Raw genomic sequence first — 17835 nt, forward strand, 5'->3', positions numbered from 1 at the left:
TTAACAGTTCTCTAGATGTACTTAGTACTACTACAGTTCCCCAAGATTCACACCTTTAAGAGAGCATATATAAGCTAGGACCCTCAACCAGGATCGACTCGAGGAGATTCACAAGCCAGAGACGGCAGTCAAGCAGAACTAAGGAAGACAGAGAAGTGGTGGCAGGCTGTCCTGTGGAGAACACTGAAACCAAGATCCGGAAGGCCTCCAGAAAAGCTGGCCAAGCCCTTAGGAAAGAGACAATAAAGGATTTGGACTTTAACTCCTGGCTGCATTTGGGGGTGATTACTTTGAACTGAAACAAAGGCTGCCTCCAGAAGCCCCCCAAGAAATCTGCTCCCAGAGAACATTAAATTTTATCCTTATATCCTTGCTATTTAGCATGGTTGCTGAGACTAAACAGTCACTTATTAAATACTTGACTTGACAAATACAATTATGGCAGCATTAACACTTTACATAATGATGTTGCAGTCTTAGCACCTTAGTCAATGGTTGTTGCCTGAGTACATTCACATATTCTTGAGTATCAGTCACTCAGTAAACAAAACACAGGACAGAATCAAGCTGTCATCATCTAATAATCTAATGAGGCAGTCAGGCAAAACATGCCATTAATAAAGGGAGTGGATAGATAAAGCCTGTGGGCAAAGGAGAGGTGAAATCAAAATCTGAGTTGTCCATCACTTTCTGTCTCCAATGAGTTCATGCTGCTATGAGAAAAAAGATTCTGGAAGAAAGAAGAAAGACAAGTCTTAATGGGATTTGAGAAATGTTTCACTTTATGTCCATCTGTCATTAACCCTAAAATCCTTCCAGCCAATCTAGCTTCTTGTACCTCTTTCTACACTCAATCCCATTTACTAACCCCGTATTGAAATCCCATTTCATTTGTGAGTTATTTGAAAAAGGAATGGCAAATCTCTCCAACACCTGCTCATCCTAAGGCTCTCAATGCTAAGCTGCTTATTTGACTGAACATGACATAAAGTGACATAGAGAGAGGAACACTCAATACTTCTTTGGACTCAAGAAGACTTGGATGCAAGTCCTGTCTTTGACATTAGTTATGTGACACTAGGCAAGTTATATAATCATTGTCAAAGGCAATTCTCTAAGCCTATAACTTAAAGATGAGTTATTGATCTGCAATTATGTGAGACAAAATTTACTTCCCTTATAAAATGATTCTATGTGACCTTGGACAAGTATTTAACCCTGACTACCTCCCTCCACTTCCTACAAAACCCAACAAAACAAAACAACACCACTAGTGAAGTGGGAAAGGAATAGTTCTGAAGTTAGATGATCAAAAATAGTAGATGACCAGAAAAATAAGTGAGTCAGTCATATAGAAAGAGGAGGAGATAACAGCTGGATCATTCATCCATTCCATCAGTAACAACAAAATCTTAAGAAACTTTGATCAAAACCTCTCCCTAGTAAATTGAGTCAATTTCCCATAGAGAAATTATGGAAAGATCTAGATATGAGTACACATGCTGAGGAATAGGGAACAGATTATGATTTGCTCTTAGCCTTGACCGCTCCCACCACTTTTTTGCCTACAACACACTTCCTTTCCCCTTCACATTTCAGGATCCTGAGTTTCCTCAAGCCTCAGCTCCAGGTCCACTTCCTACATTAAGCCTTCCCAACACCTTTGGTTTCACAAATCCCTTTTAGCAAAAGAAATATTCTGTGAAGCCCCGGAGTCATTCAATATATTTCTCAGATTATTCTTTTAGTTTTACTTAAATTCCTTTTTCTGGATTTGATTGACTAGTTGAAACAAACAAAAAATAGTTGTCTCAAAAGACATTGTTCAAAAATTAGTGGTTCAATGGTTCAATTAATGGTTCGATTAACTTGAACTATTTTTTTTCATCCTATTTGTTTAAATAGTTAAACCAACCAGTTCACATAGTTTAGGTTTGTTTTTCAGTTTCAAATCTTCAAGATTATATATAGGATTACACATCTTGAGCTAGAAGGGATTTAATGGAAATTTGATTCACTCTTTTCATATTATACATGAGAAAATTACCGCACATTTAGGATCAGTTATTTGTCCAAGTTTATATCACAGATTTAGGACCTCTGAAGTCAAGTCTAATCCCCTCATTTTACAGATGAGGAAACTGAGACTCAAAAATGTTGAGACTTTCCAAAGATCACAATAGTGTTAAGTATATAATATCTCTCTCTCTCTCTCTCTCTCTCTCTCTCTCTCTCTCTCTCTCTCTCTATCTCTATCTCTATCTCTCTCTCCCTGTCTCTTGACACCTGGAATAGATCCTCATCATCTCATGTCTTACACTATTGCAATAAACTCCTGATTGGTCTTTCTGCCTCACCTTTTTTCCTATAGATCATCCTGCCTTTACGTAGTAGAGTGATTTTCCTAAGCCTGGATCTTAACATGCCATTTCCCTGTTACAGAAACTCCAGTGGTTCCCTGTGACTTCCAGAATCAAATGTAAAAATCCTCCATTTGGCATTAAAAGCCTTCATAACCTGGTCCCCTTTTACCTTTCTAGTCTGATAGCATTCACACACACACACACACACACACACACACACACACACACAGTAATCTAGTAATTCTCAGCTTTCTTACTATTCCTCTAATAGCTTCCTCTATCTCCTGATTCCATGTACCTTCCTTGACTGCCAATCATACCTGAATTCTCCTCTTCCACATCTGTCTCCTGGATTCCTTTAAATTATAGCTAAAATCTGATTTTGTCCAAAAAACCTTCCCTCTCTCTTCCTGTATATTAATTAACTCTAATTTATTCTGTATATAACTTGTTTGTACATAGTTTTCATGTTCTCTCTCCCATCAGAGTGTGAGCTCTTTGATGGGGTTGGTTTTTTTCCTCCCTTTCTTTAAATTTCCAGGACTTAGTAGAATACCTGGCACACAATAAGTGCTTAATAAATGCTAGTTAAACAAGGTATCAAAGTGAGAATTTGAACTAACAAAGCTGGTACTATTTTTTCTGAACTGACTCATGTACATCTGGAATTTGGTTTGCTGATTCATTAGTTACATCTAAGTGAAAAGGAAGTCAGAGAAAAGGAAAATCTTAGAGTTTTGTTGTTGTTTTGTTTTTTGTTTTTGGTGTGGTAAGGTTTTTCAAGAAGGATTCAGGCCAAAAAGAATAAATTGCACACCTTAGTATCTGTATTTGTTATCTTTAGAAAAATGTGCTTCATTTTAAATCGGGGTTCAAAGTTAAGGATAAATATATTTGTATCTTTTTAACATATACTTTGTATTTAGTTACCTGTCTATATATTATATCTCACAATTAAATTGTAACTCTCTTGAAGGTAGGGATTACTTCATTTTTGTCTTTGTATCACTAGCAAGATAAGATGAATCAAGAAGCATTCATTAAGCACCAATTGTATACCAGGACTTATGCTAAGCACTGTTTACAAAAGATCTAAAAATAGATCCTGCCCTCAAAGCTTCCAGTCTAATTGGGGAGACAACATTTAAACAACTGTGTAAAAAGAAGATACATGTTGAATATAACGGAAGTAATTTCAAAGGGGAGGCTATTAATAGTATTAAGAGGACTAAGAAGACTTCTTGAAGAAGTGGGATTTGAAGGAAATCACAAAAGGCAAGAGGCAGAAGTGAGGAAGGAACCCATCCCATTATTGAGGGCAGTCAGAGAAGATGCAGGAATCAGAATATGAGGCTTCATGTTTGAGGAACAGCAAGGATGCCAATGTCAATGGATAACCAAGTACGCGGAGGAGGAATAAGATGTAAAAGAATGGAAAGCTAGGAAGGGGATGGGCTACAAAGGACTTTAAAAACCAAATAGGAGGATTTCATATTTAATCCTGAAGGTAGTAGGGAATCACTGGAATTTACTGAGTAAGGGAATAACATAATCAGAACTAATTTTTTAGAAAGATTATTTTGACAATTGAGTGAAGGATGAATTGGAAAAGAGACTTGAGACAAGGACCGATCAGAAGGTTATTGCAATAAAACAACCTTCAAGGTTGTGAAAGGCGATGAAAGGTGATGAAAGGTGATGAAAGCTTAAATAAAGATGGTAGCAGTGTCAAAGGAGAGATGTTGAATGAGAGTTTAATTTCATGAATGTGTTTTGCATAACTAGTGGGTAACACAGGACTCCAAATCCTTTTGTCCTTTCTTAAAAAAGCATGTTTTGGGCAGCAAGCTAATTGCCTCTCCATAATCCAACATCCACTGAAGACTTTCAAGTGTGTAAGTTGAGATGTTTAGTTAGGCTTTGGAAATGAAATTTCTCAAGTATTGACCTGCCAAGAAATGTTATATTTTATCACCCCTTAATTATGTTAGCAGTTCAAAAGGAGGCATGGGGCAGGAAGCAGACATATCCAGGCAGGGCTGGTCAGGATTAAGCATGATTTCTTTCCTGGTATAGTAGGTGCTTTCACTTTTTTAGAAGTAGAGTTGCAACTCCAAGAATGGGGTTCTGAAGATTACATACGAGTCCTAAGTAACATCCAACTTCATTTTCCTTTAGAAAAGCATAGTAAATCATTAGATTGACCTTTCACACAGATAGTTCCCTTCACACACACACTTCTTATGAATTTGATAATTACAGAACCTGAATTTTTATCCCAATGGCTTTAGGTTGGAGTGAGTAAAATAGTGCCCACTTCTCCTTTAAGAAGAAAGTTAATACAAGAGTGAAAAGAATGAGATACCCAGACCAACTTGGCTTCTTCTTCTAGGGCAGAAGATTGCATTATTCAAGCTATAGAAAAATGAGGAGTTTCTTGTAGGCTCTCTGCCCAATCCCCCCACCCTAGATTGTTCTTGGCATTTATTTGCCTATGTGTCCTTGGTATGACCAGAGAAAAGCACACAGCAGCCATTGTTATTATATGTCCTTTATGGCTTCAAATAAAAAAAGACTTTTCTGCTTGTTGGAAATCCTCAATCATCTATGAACTAATCCAGCCATTTTGAAAAACAATCTGGAACTATCTTAAGAAAGTGATTAAGATAATCATATTCCTTTAACCAGTATTCCCAATGGTAGGCACATAGCTATCAATTGAAAAGAATGACTTTGGAAGAACTGAATATATTATATATCTATATCTATCTATTTATCAGATTGCTTGCTGTCTTAGGGAGGAGGGAGCGAGGAAGAAAAATTTGGAACATGATATTTTACAAAGGCAAATGTTGAAAACTATTTTTGCATGTATTTGAAAAAATAAAATACTATTTTTTTTTTTTTTTTTGCTGAGGCAATTGGGGTTAAGTGACTTGTCCAGGGTCACGTAGCTAGAAAGTGTCTGAGGCCAGATTTGAACTCATGTCTTCCTGACTTCAGGACTGGTGCTCTATCCACTGCACCACCTAGCTGTCCCTAGTTCTTTTTGTTTGTTTGTTTGTTTGTTTGTTTGTTAAGGAAAAGTAGCTAAATGAATTGTGACATGTATATGAATATCCTGGAATAGTAATGAAATGTAAAAAGCTACAGAAATTAATATAGAGATGCATGGGAAGATATATTAACTGGTGCAAAGTGAAGTAAGCAGAATGAGGGAAAGATTATATAATGATGTAAATGGAAAGAACAGTAACAATCACATAATTGAAACCTGTGAAGTGATAATAACTAAGCTTGGGTAAAAGAGAAGATTATGAAAGGGGAAAACTATGTTTCCTTTACAGAGATAGAAGACTATTGTGTGGAAAGAATATAATATTTGGTTAGACTTGCTGAATAACTTTTCCTTCTATTTTATTTTTTATTGTTACTAGGATTCTGTGCAAAGATATGCTGGAGCCAGCTCAAACATGTTTCAATGTGAGCATTTACACTTTGAAAATTGACAAAGCAAGACTTGATTTATTCGCGCCCTTTACCCTAGCACACATAGCCATAGCCTGAGTCATCATTTGTGTCCCATTTTTGAAAGGTCTCAAGACTGTGCATCATTTCACAGATTTGGACCTGGAAAGGGATCTCAGAGGTCAACTAGTCAAAATCTTCTCATTTTATAGATGAATAAACTGAGGAAGAAGAGATTAAATGGATCTTCTTAGCTGTCACTACTACTGATTGGCCTCTTCTGAGTGTAATCAGACCTTCCCCTAATCCTAAAAATTTCCATTTCTTAGCTACCACAGAAGAAAGAAAGAAAGAAAGAAAGAAAGAAAGAAAGAAAGAAAGAAAGAAAGAAAGAAAGAAGGAAGGAAAGAGAGGAAAGGAAAGAAGGGAAGAAAGGAAAGAAGGAGGAAAGAAAGAAAGACAGAAAGAAGGAAGGAAGGAAGGAAGGAAGGAAGGAAAGAAAGAAAGAAAGAAAGAAAGAAAGAAAGAAAGAAAGAAAGAAAGAAAGAAAGAAAGAAAGAAAGAAAGAAAGAAAGAAAGAAAGAAAGAAAGAAGAGGAAAGAAGGAAAGGAAAGAAGGAAGAAGAAGAAGGAAGAAAGAAAGAAAGAAAGAAGAAGGAAGGAAGGAAGAGAAAAACAGTATGCTTCAATCATTTTTCATACAATATCAGTTCTTTTTCTAGAGTCAAATAGCATTTTTTCATCAAGAGTCCTATGGGATTGCCTTGCATCACTGTATTGCCGAGAATAGCAAAGACATTAACAATTGTTCATTGTATAATACTGCTGTTACTGTGTGTAATATTTTCCTGGTTCTGCTCACTTTACTCTGTATCAGTTCATATAAGTCTTTCCAGGTCTTTCTGAAATCATTCTGCTTGTCATTTCTTACAACACAATAATATTCCAATACACCACAACTTATTCAGCCATTTCCCAATTGATAGACATCCCCTCAATTTCCAATTCTTAGCTACCAAAAAAAGAAAGCTGCAATAAATATTTTTGTACAGATAGGTCCTTTAGGGAAACCCAGTTTTAACAAGAACAATAACAATAACAACAAGAAAATTATAAAAATACATCATTTAGTTAGCAGAATCATGAAGAATAGATTTCCACTCATACTACATATGATCAATTATAATGGATTCTAGTTAATTGATAGTTTTGAGCATAAAATTGAACTATAAAAATTTTGGGAAAATAATTATTTATTTCAATTTTGGATGGTAACAAAACTACCTTAGGGACTTCCCTCCAACAAGATATCACTCACCTACACATCAAAATTATTTGAGACTCTTTAAAATGTAAAACAACCAAAATAATCTTTTTTGGAATTATATAGATTTTAAAAAGCATAACTAAAAGAACAAAGTACACCTTGTGACTTTAAGCAAGGAAAAGTAAATGGCTATGAAATGATAAAGAATTCTAGTAGGAATTCGAGAATGACAAGTTATGATACTTTATGTTTTTAAATCCATCTATTTAGATGTAATTACTTGTAAAGAAACTTGAATTGGTTTTAATTGATGTTAAATATTAAATTTATCTCACGTGATCTACAGAAAAAAGATACAGGGGTAGAAAAGATATTGGAAGCATAAGTAATTAGAAGGACAAAAAGTAGAAGAGTGCTGAATTTGGGGTCAAATGACTTGGGATTGACTCCTAGGTCTGCTAATTGAGTATGTGATTGTCACATGTGATCTTGGATCTTTCTGGGAATCTTTTTCTCATCTAGAAAAAGAAGAGATTGAATCATGACCTCTTATGTTTTTTTTTTCTTTTTTTAGATCTAAGTCCTAAAGTCCTATGATTTCTACCAAGGGTAGACATGGAAAGGTATAGCTCAAGCTAGATGTCTTGTTCTTCCTTGACACATTAAGAATATATTGGGGAGGGCAGCTAGGTGACACAGTAGATACAGCACCAGCCCTGAAGTCTTTTTACTGAATTCAAATCTGGTCTTAGCCACTTAACACTTTTCATCTGTGTGACCCTGGGCAAGCCACTTAGCCCCAATTACCTCAGGAAAAAAAAATGGGGGTGTGTGGGATTTTTTTTTGGGTATATAACTAACTGTGGGCCTTTATTGGAACAATGTTAGTTTCAGATCCCCTATGCTCATGATTGATATGTCTAGAATAACCCCAGTAGTCACCCTGAGCTTCAAAGGGAAAGTGGAAGAGGTTTGTTCAGTGTTGTGGCATCTGCTGGCCATAGTGCCAACCTTCAGGGGTGCTGATTTTCAGTGGAGATTTTTCTTGAGTGGGGAGGGGGAAATCTAGCACTTAGACATCTGTAATTAATGTTTCTTAGTATCTGGGTCCTGCCAGTCAAAAGATGCGTTTTCTCTTTCTTTTCCTCTTTTTATATATGGTCTATTGTGGGGTTTTTTTGGGGGGGTGTTTGTTTGGATTTTTTTTTTTGCAAGATAGTTGGGGTTAAGTGATTTGCCCAGGATCACATATATATATCTATTGAAACACCCACCTATGCAACTTCAGATGAAAGCAGAGGAAATTATAACAGCAAATCTCACCTACCCTACCAAACAAAACCCTAATTTTTTGGTTGTTGATTTCTTTTCTGTGTTTATTCATCTAATCTTTTGGTTATATGTACAAGTAATCATTTATTCTTTGTAGATCTGCTTTTAAAATCTGTCTTCTTATATAAGCTAACAAAGGGTGGGGATCATGTATGTTTAATTTATTTCATAGAGCCCAGAGGACACAACCAGTTACCTGAGTTAAGTAAATATTAGAAGTTTGGGGAAGACAATGAGAGCTGTTTTCCATTAAGTTTGTTTATCCAAAGTACCTCCATCATTTTTTCTTAACCAAATTCTCAGCTGTGGACATGGCACAAGACTTTACCTTTTAATCTGACTTCTCTTCCAAATAATTAATTTCTGTTATTCTTGATGATGAATGGGGGCTCATTGCAGATATTGTTTTATTTGGCAATCACTTGGTTTTGTACTGTCCCTTCAGAAATGCCTTTTGCCATCAGTTACATTTTTTATGTGGAAAAAAAATTAGTGATAGTCCACATTATCATTTGAAAAGAATAACCTGAGTAGGAGATGGTGAGAAATGTGGGGGAGGAAGTATGCTAAGCTTTTAGACTGCCCATCAAGTATTTCTTTCTTAATTTAAGTACAAGGTAATACCTAGCAAAGTACTTGAAACACTTCATTACTTGAGGCACCACTCCCCAGATATGCTATGAGATAAAGAAGCATGTGGAAAGACTTACTATTAAATTTTCCATTATGGATGCAATGGGAACTTTGCTTTGAATGGTGCTGAGGTATATTGTTTTAATATAGATGAGCTTGCCCTCCTACTCTGGAAGATTGGGAAGGGATTACTCTAGATTCATTTTGCCAATTCAACACATGTTTTAAAGGATCTATGACTTGCCATTGAATGTGATGAGTCTAGAAATACAAAAATGGAAAGAAACAAACTATTTAGCAAACATTTATTAAATGCCGACTGAGGGAAAGCCCTATGCTAGTTATTAGGAGAGAACTAGGGGCAATGGATATAAGTTACAAATAGGCAAAATTAAGTGTGATGTAAGTAAAAGATTCATTAACAATTAGAATCATCAGTTCAGAAGTAAAACTACTTTTGCAAATGAGAGGTTTCCCTTTCCTGAACAACTTCCTTTGTTGAGGATGCAGAAGAGAGAATTCTACTTCAGATATGGGTTGAGCTGGCTGTACTCTGAAATTCCTTTAAATTGAGATTCTGTAACTCTGTGAAGGATAAATCATTGGTAAAGAACAGAAGAAAACAGCATATCTTCTCTTACTCTTATTACTTATCCATTCATTCCCATTGTAGATAGACAGTTTTTCTGATGTTATGAGGCAATGAAGAACTTGAAAATAATCATGGATCTTAGTTTCACATTGCTAAGGGAAAAAAATGATCCATTTAAATCAATCAACTACCCATCAGTTTTATGAATTGCACAACATAGGCCTAGTTCACAACGAGATACTGTAGAATATAAAAGACTACCAAGACATGAGCCAAACCCATGAGCCATTAATCTCATCTCTTGATAAAACTCTGTGTATTTTTGGAAGATTTTTTAAAAATTCATTTTAAACTTAAATATAAAAGGAGAAAAGAAAAAGGAAACTCTTCCAAGTACACAGCAAAACATGAGAGGATTCAATATATTCAATGTACTTTTGATGAAATAGTGTATTTAAAAAATTATATTGGCTATAAGTAGGAAATAGTCAGAATAGGCAACTAATATAGTTGCCTAATATAGGCAATAGAATACTACATTTGAAGTCAGAAGGTAGAAGTTAAAATTATGGCTCTACCACCTCCTATCTGTGTGACCTTGGTAGATCACCTACCACTCTATTTCATTCAATATCTTCTCCTCTAAAAGGAAGAGATTGTCTCAGATAACATGTTGTAATCCACCACAATCCTCTGAAGCCAATGAAGCTCACAGTTCATGGAAACCTTCGCAATCAACTTATCTAACTTGGATAAGGAGTACTTCGGTGACAACCCTGAAAAATGGTCATTTAATGGCTTTTTGACTCAGGGGATCTGAGTTCATATCTTACCATTTGTGTTTCCTTAGGGCCACTTAACCTCTTTGGGCCTCAGTTTCCTCATCTGTAAAGTGAGGAAGTGGATTAGATAGCCACTGAGGTTCTCTGGATCTATTGTGGCAATTATTTAGCTCCCATTCTATCTTTTGATAGAGCTAATTATTTGAAAGTTTTTTTTTTTTCTCTTCTTTTAGCTTAAATCTCCTCTTCTACATCTTCTGTTGGTAATTCCTAGTTATGTCTCTGAGTCCATTCACACAAATCATAGGATAAGCCTAATCTTTCTTCCATGTATTTTAAGACAACTTTCTTGTCTTTTCTAAGTTTTTCCATCTTCACTTCCTTCAACCCATCTTTGTGTGGAATGATCCCTAGTCCCCCTCACCAACCTGATTTACCCTTGTTTGGATGTGCCTAAGTTTGTCAATATATATCTGTGATTAGACAAGTTAAGGGGTTAATTAGAAAGAAAGAGAAGAGAAAACATATGGACAGACTAAATGTATTGTTGGTGTTCATCAGATAAGAAAGGACCTAAAGGAAAATTTTGGTGCATTGGATAGACTGGCTCGATCAGATTCATGGGAGGACCTAGACAAGAGTTACAAAGACAAGGAGAGGATATGCTGTACTTTTGAAGGGTGTGCCCACATGAGATCATGATGCCATTAAAGTATCAAAATAAACATTGCATATATTTATAGGAAAATTATTTAATAATATAAACATTAATAAGAATCATATTTCTGCATGTGTTTACACTGAAAAGAAATGCATGCTGAAATGTTGATATCTTGGAAATCAAAATTCTAAATAAATTCTAATTAAAGTCTAAAATTCTAGTCTTGCAACCTCAAACCATTCAAATGACATCAAAGATTCACCAAGTTAAAGAGTGCATTAAAGTGGTCACAGAATGAAGCCATTTGCAAAGTGGATACTTTTTTCATTGGAGAAGAAACAATACTGAAGACCTGGAAGAAACATTAGAGGTCATTTAAACCAATACTTGCCCTCCAAGAATCCATTGTACAACAGCCTCAGAACATAGATACGCTCTTTTAAAAAAAAAAATCTAAACATAAACACTACATATCCCAAAAGAACATATTCAGAGCAGAACACACAAAAAGCATCGATACTTTGTTTCATGCTACTTCATTTTTTAAAAAAAGAAATTGTACAATACATTCTGCAAGTTCCAAAGCTACCTACTTGTCTATGCTTGCTTCGGAATTTCCTTCTGTTCTTGTTTGTACATTTATAGGAATTTTAGAATGACTCTTTTTGCAGGGGAGTATCATTAATACTCTATTGGGGGTTTCCTTCCTCTTTCCACCAAAAACTCATAGGAAAAAACATAATTAAGCAAAATGAATCCACAAAGCAGCCATCTCCAAAAAAAATTTGTGTGTCTTTCTGTACTTGTCTATCATCTGTCAAGGGGTGAGTAGCACACTTTATCCTAGGTCCTCTGGAGACAGGGTTCTGAGGCTATATTTTCAAAGCAATTTTTCTTTATAGAGTTGCTGTCCTCTTATAAACTGATCTAATGCTTCTAATCACTTCATTCTGTATTAGTACTTATACATTCTACTCAGAATATTCTCAAATCACCTTTTTTGTCATTTAAGACACAAAAATATTCCATTGACAATTTTTTTTGTTATTCCTCTGTATTCTTTCTCTTGAAGATCTCTTACTACCTCTAGATGTAGTGATAATGCTTTTGACTACTTCAATCATTAACAATTTCCCCTTAACATTAAACCTAAGTTGTGTTTATTTTGGTTGTTTTTCTATCATGTCTGACTTTGCATGACCTCATTTGGTTTTTTTTTTTTTTTTCTTTTCTTTTAGCAGAGATAGTAAAGTAGTTTGCCATTTCCTTCTGAAGTTCATTTTTACAGATAAGGAAACTGAGACAAATCGAATCAAGTGACTTGACCAGGATCTCAGCTAAATGTCTAAGACCAGATTTGAACTCGGAAGATGAGTCTTCCTGACTCCAAGATCACACTCTATCCACTACACAAATCTAGCTGCCCACCTAAATGGTCTACTCAGCTTTAATGGAATTCTCATTGTCCCTAGGTGTATCCTCTGGAGCCAGAAAGAACAAATCTAATTGTGCCTTCCTTAATATCTTTTTTTTTTTAATTGAAGACAAAAATCGTATCCTTTCTTCCCTCACTTGCTAGGCCTTCTCTTTTCTGAACCAAATATTCTCAGTCTTTTATCTATGCTGCCTATAGTATATTGTCCAATTATTTTTACCATGCTGATTATTCTCATCTGGATGTACTCCAGCTTGTCTTTGTAATGTGGTACTTAGATGTAAACACAAGTCTCCAGATGTTGCCTAACTAAGGTAGACTATTATGGAAAAGTACCTCTCTTTTCTAGGCATTTCTAGGCTACACAATGAAGTCTAGCATAGAATTAACTTGATTTGGCTGCCATGTTACTAGATGATCTTAATTAAACTTGCAATTTAGACTTTAAAAATCTAAAATTTTAATTAAACTTCATGTCTTTTTCTTTAATTTTTTTTTTTATTCTGGAGTTAACCAGAAAAAAAAAGAGCATTTCTATAAAAACAGTTAAGATGTAAAAAGAGAACTGTATAGAAAAACCATAAATCTTTTTTTCTTATCATTTTTAAAAGCATAATAAATTCTATAGGTTACTTTAAAGACTTTATCTCTTTTTTGTGTTGCCTTCTGCTCCTTTGGTTGTATTTTTTAAATTATTTAAATTACCCTCTTTTCATAACTATTATTAAGGGAAGGAGGGAGATAATAAGCATTTATTAAGTATCTGCCAGAATTACTTTGTTACTATTGTGTCATTCAATTCCCCTAACAACCTTGGGAGATAGGTACTATGGTCCCTATTTATAGTAGAGGGAACTGAGGCAGATAGTAGTTAAATTATTTTCACAGGGTCTCCTCTACTTCCCTCAATATAAAAACCAAGAGAAAGAAAAAACATGATAAGCATCATCAAGCAAACACATACAAACAGTAGCTATGTCCAAAAATGTCTGCATCTCTCAATCTTAAAGCTAACAACTTGTTTTCAAGAGGTGAGTAGCATGCTTCACTGTAGATCTGTTACAGAGCTACATGTAGATTGGTCATGGCATTGATCAGAATTCTTAAGTCTTTCAAAAATTTTTCTTAATAATGTGTTCTTTAATATTTTGTTCTGGTCCTTTCACTCTGCATCAATTTCATAATTCTTAGGATTGTCCAAGATTATCTCTTTCATAATTTCTTTTTCTTTTTTGCTGAGGTAATTGGAGTTAAGTGACTTATCCAAGGTCACACAACTAGGAAGTGTTAAGAGTTTGCAGTCAAATTTGAACTCAGCTCCTCCTGATTTCAGGGCTGGTGCTCTATCTACTGCACCATCTAATTGCTCCTCTTTCATAATTCTTATGGACAATAACATTCCACTGTATTCATAAAGCACAATTTGTGAAGCCATTCTTCAGCTGATGGGCACCCTCCCTTAGATTCCTATTCTTTTGAACCTCCCTTCCTTTTGCCCTCTTCAAACTCTTAGAACAGAACCAATCAATCCCCACATGCTGTTTCTCTTATTTAACTTCAAATACTTTTTTGTAGACATTAAAATTCTGAAGGGACACTTATTTTTCTTCAACTTTTAGAATGCTAGCACTGCATCATCATGTGGAAACATTTCTATTGTTTCCACAAATTTACCTTTCTAGGTTTCTTTAGACTCTTGTGTTTGTATTTCAGAGTTCCTACTCAGCTCTGGGCTTTTAATCAGAAAAAATTTAAAGATCCATTTCCCCACCCCACCCCCGCTTAAGATTACAGGATGATTCTAGCTTTGCTGGGTAAATGACTCTACTTTTTAAGCCATCATACTTTGTCTTTTAGACTATTGTATTTCAAGATTTTCCTTCACTTAGGACAGAAGCTTCCAGGTTTGGGGTGATTCTGACTATGCCTCTCAGTACGGGAGCTTCATTTTTTTCTGGAGGCTTGCAATATTTTACCTTTGATTTAGTTCTGGTTGGTTATTACATTACTGGGACTTTTCTTTCTGGGGTTTCTTGCAGGAAATGAGAAGTGGATTCTTTCTAGCTTTATTTCCCCCTTTATTTCTAATAAATCTGGGCAATAAATCTGGGTATTTGTGTTTACTTCAAACTTTTATTTGAGAGGAATTAGAAAACGGATTCTAAAATCTTCCTTTTAGCTCTAAACTCTATAATCCTTTTAAGTCTTGACTCTTTCCCCAGACTCTTTAATTTCACTGATTCCTCATCTATTTCAGGCATATCTCTTGAGGGGGGAAAAATATACACCTTATTTTGATCTTATGTAAGCATTGTTAAATTACCTTTTCCAGACTATTAAATTTGTCTATTTGCTAGCGATTTTTGTTTATAATCCTCTATAATGCTTAAAAATCAACTGGTATTTATTCTCTGTCAAAAACTCCCAGAATCCTGAACTACCTAATTTTCTTTTTCCTTTATTGGAATTTGCAGATCAGGCTCTGGAATGCAGGGAGGGTCTTACTTCAGTGGTTTTCTAAGGCCACTGGAATTCAGAGTAATTTCCCTATCAGGATTCAGGTTACATAGTGTAAGGGAGTTGTTGCATAACCATCTTCCCTTAAATGGAGTGACCTGAGTTCTGGGTGGCTCAGCTGGTTAGAATCCATTGGCAAAATGCTTGGGAACCCACTCACTACTCCCATTTCATCTTTTCTCTTTTCTATGGAAATCAGGTGTTGTTGCTTTGGAACCAGCTCTCTAATTTTATCATTAGCACTCCCAGTTCAGGCTGTTGTAATAATTGCATTGTCATTTAATTATAGTAATCACAGGAGAGCTTCTGCTCATTTGCTTTCCCATAAAGAGTGATGAATTTTATTCATTCATTTCATAAACACTTATTAAGCACCTGATACTTTCTATCATTATTATTTTATTATAGCCATATTATTATTATTAATTTCTTTTTTTTTTCATTTTGCATTTTTGAAGAGGACCTCTGACACCATAATGTTGGGGTAAAATAGTGGATGATGGGTGATGTCTTGACTTGTGAGTGAAATGGATTTAAGTGAGGCAGAATTGAACAAAGTTGTCAGCCTCATTTTTTCTTCCAGAGTCAAGACAAAAGAGAAGATGAGTAGGATGCAGTAGATGCTGTTGGAGCATTCCACATTCCACATGTTCTATAGTACTTGCTTCAGTCTTTTTCATGGCCATTGGAACAATTTTTTCTTATCTTCCCATTCCACCTGGGGTGAGGATAGAAGTGGGAATCTTCACATGTTTAAGGTAGACATCTCCCTAAATCACCAATTGGTTTGAGGTCTGTCAGCTATCCTGAGCCTGTCAGATGTAGCATGTCTGTCAAGATGGTTTTATTGGGTATGAGCACAGTGCATGCTACATCTTCTTGGAGCCACAGGAGATAGTTGAGTAAAGGTGGACACCAAAGGTGGATGAACAGCCTTGAAAAGAGCTCCGCAATCACTCATAGTAGAGGTGCTAGTCTTCCTTGAACACCTCTTCCAGCCCTGACACATTAATATTTGTCAGTTGATTGATTGATGATTTATATAATATCCTCCACACATGTTGCTTGAAACAGAATCAGTTTCCACCCTGGGTCCCAAACCATTAAGTTATTCTTTTGTTTTATAGCAAAGGTTCTTAATGTGGCATCCATGGACTTAAAAAAAATGATAACTGTAACTGCTTTCCTATATAATCTAAGTATTTTATTTTATACATTAAAAATATTTTTCTGAGGAGAACAGAGGTTCAACCTAGACTGTCAAAGGGGTCCATGACTTCAAAAGATTACTCTGTTTTATGACTCTTTACAGATCAGATTCTGATGCCTTATCATGGAATGAAGGTGAGCTGTGGTTATTGAAGACTTTGCCAGGACACCTCAGATTCTACATTCCCATCCAGTTTGATAGAATCTGAGTTGTCCTGGCAAAGTAGGTGCTGCCTGTTGTCTGAGGACTAGAGAGGCTCACCATCAGGTTGGGTACAAGAAGAATATATTTTCAGTCATAGAAATTCTTGAAGTCTGTCTACTGCTATAGGGTGGTTGCAATCTCTAATAGTGGAGAGTGTGATTAGACTAATGAAGTTACACATGTTTGAAATTTCAGTCTGTACAGAACATGGTGGTAGGTCCTGGAAATGATACAAAGATGAATCAGTTATATTTCTGCCCTTGAAGAGCTCAAATAATAAGAGAAGATATATGCATTAGTAAATATAATTCACATTTGAGTATAGGCATACAAAGTCATAAACTAATTGAAACACATTATAAACAAGTAATTAAGCAAAAGTAATGTGATGGATGTCATTAGATAAACAATTGACCAGCAAAAGAAGATAAATCAGTCATTTTGCAAGAGTGAGGAACAACTTATGCCATTGGTATTCAAAAATTTATAGGAGACAAAGAGATACTAAAGAAGGGAAAGGGACCTGTATGTGCCAAAATGTTTGTGGCAGCCCTGTTTATAGTGGCTAGAAGCTGGAAAATGAATGGATGTCCATCAGTTGGAGAATGGTTGAGTAAATTGTGGTATATGAATGTTATGGAATATTATTGTTCTGTAAGAAATGACCAGCAGGATGAATACAGAGAGGATTGGCGAGACTTACATGAACTGATACTAAGTGAAATGAGCAGAACCAAGAGATCATTAGATACCTTAACAACGATACTGTATGAGGATTATTCTGATGGAAGTGGATTTCTCTGACAAAGAGAAGATCTAACTCAGTTTCAATTGATCAAGGATGGACAGAAGCAGCTACACCCAAAGAAAGAACACTGGGCAATGCATGTAAACTGCTTGCATTTTTGTTCTTCTTCCCTGGTTATTTATACCTTCTGAATCCAATTCTCCCTGAGCAACAAGAGAACTGTTCGGTTCTGCACACATATATTGTATCTAAGATATACTGTAACCTCTTTAACATGTATAGGATTGCTTGCCATTTGGGGGAGAGGGTGGAGGGAGGGAGGGGAAAAATCGGAACAGAAGTGAGTGCAAGGGATAATGTTGTAAAAAATTATCCTGGCATGGGTTCTGGCAATAAAAAGTTATTTTAAAAAATGTATAGGAGAAATAGAGGAAAAATTCCAGTAAAGTAGGCGGACTCTCTGTGGCAAATTTGTGGGAAGGCTTGGACTAGTCACATAGGAAGTGCAGGAATGGTTGGGTTTCCATCTGAATCATTAGAGGTAAGATCCACATTAATGAGATCACAGATTTATTGAAGTGTGTGGTAGACCCACCAAAAATAGTACTAAAATAGCAGAGAATC

This window comes from Sarcophilus harrisii, chromosome 4 (genome assembly GCF_902635505.1).
Source record: "Sarcophilus harrisii chromosome 4, mSarHar1.11, whole genome shotgun sequence".
Classification (NCBI taxonomy): Eukaryota; Metazoa; Chordata; class Mammalia; order Dasyuromorphia; family Dasyuridae; genus Sarcophilus; species Sarcophilus harrisii.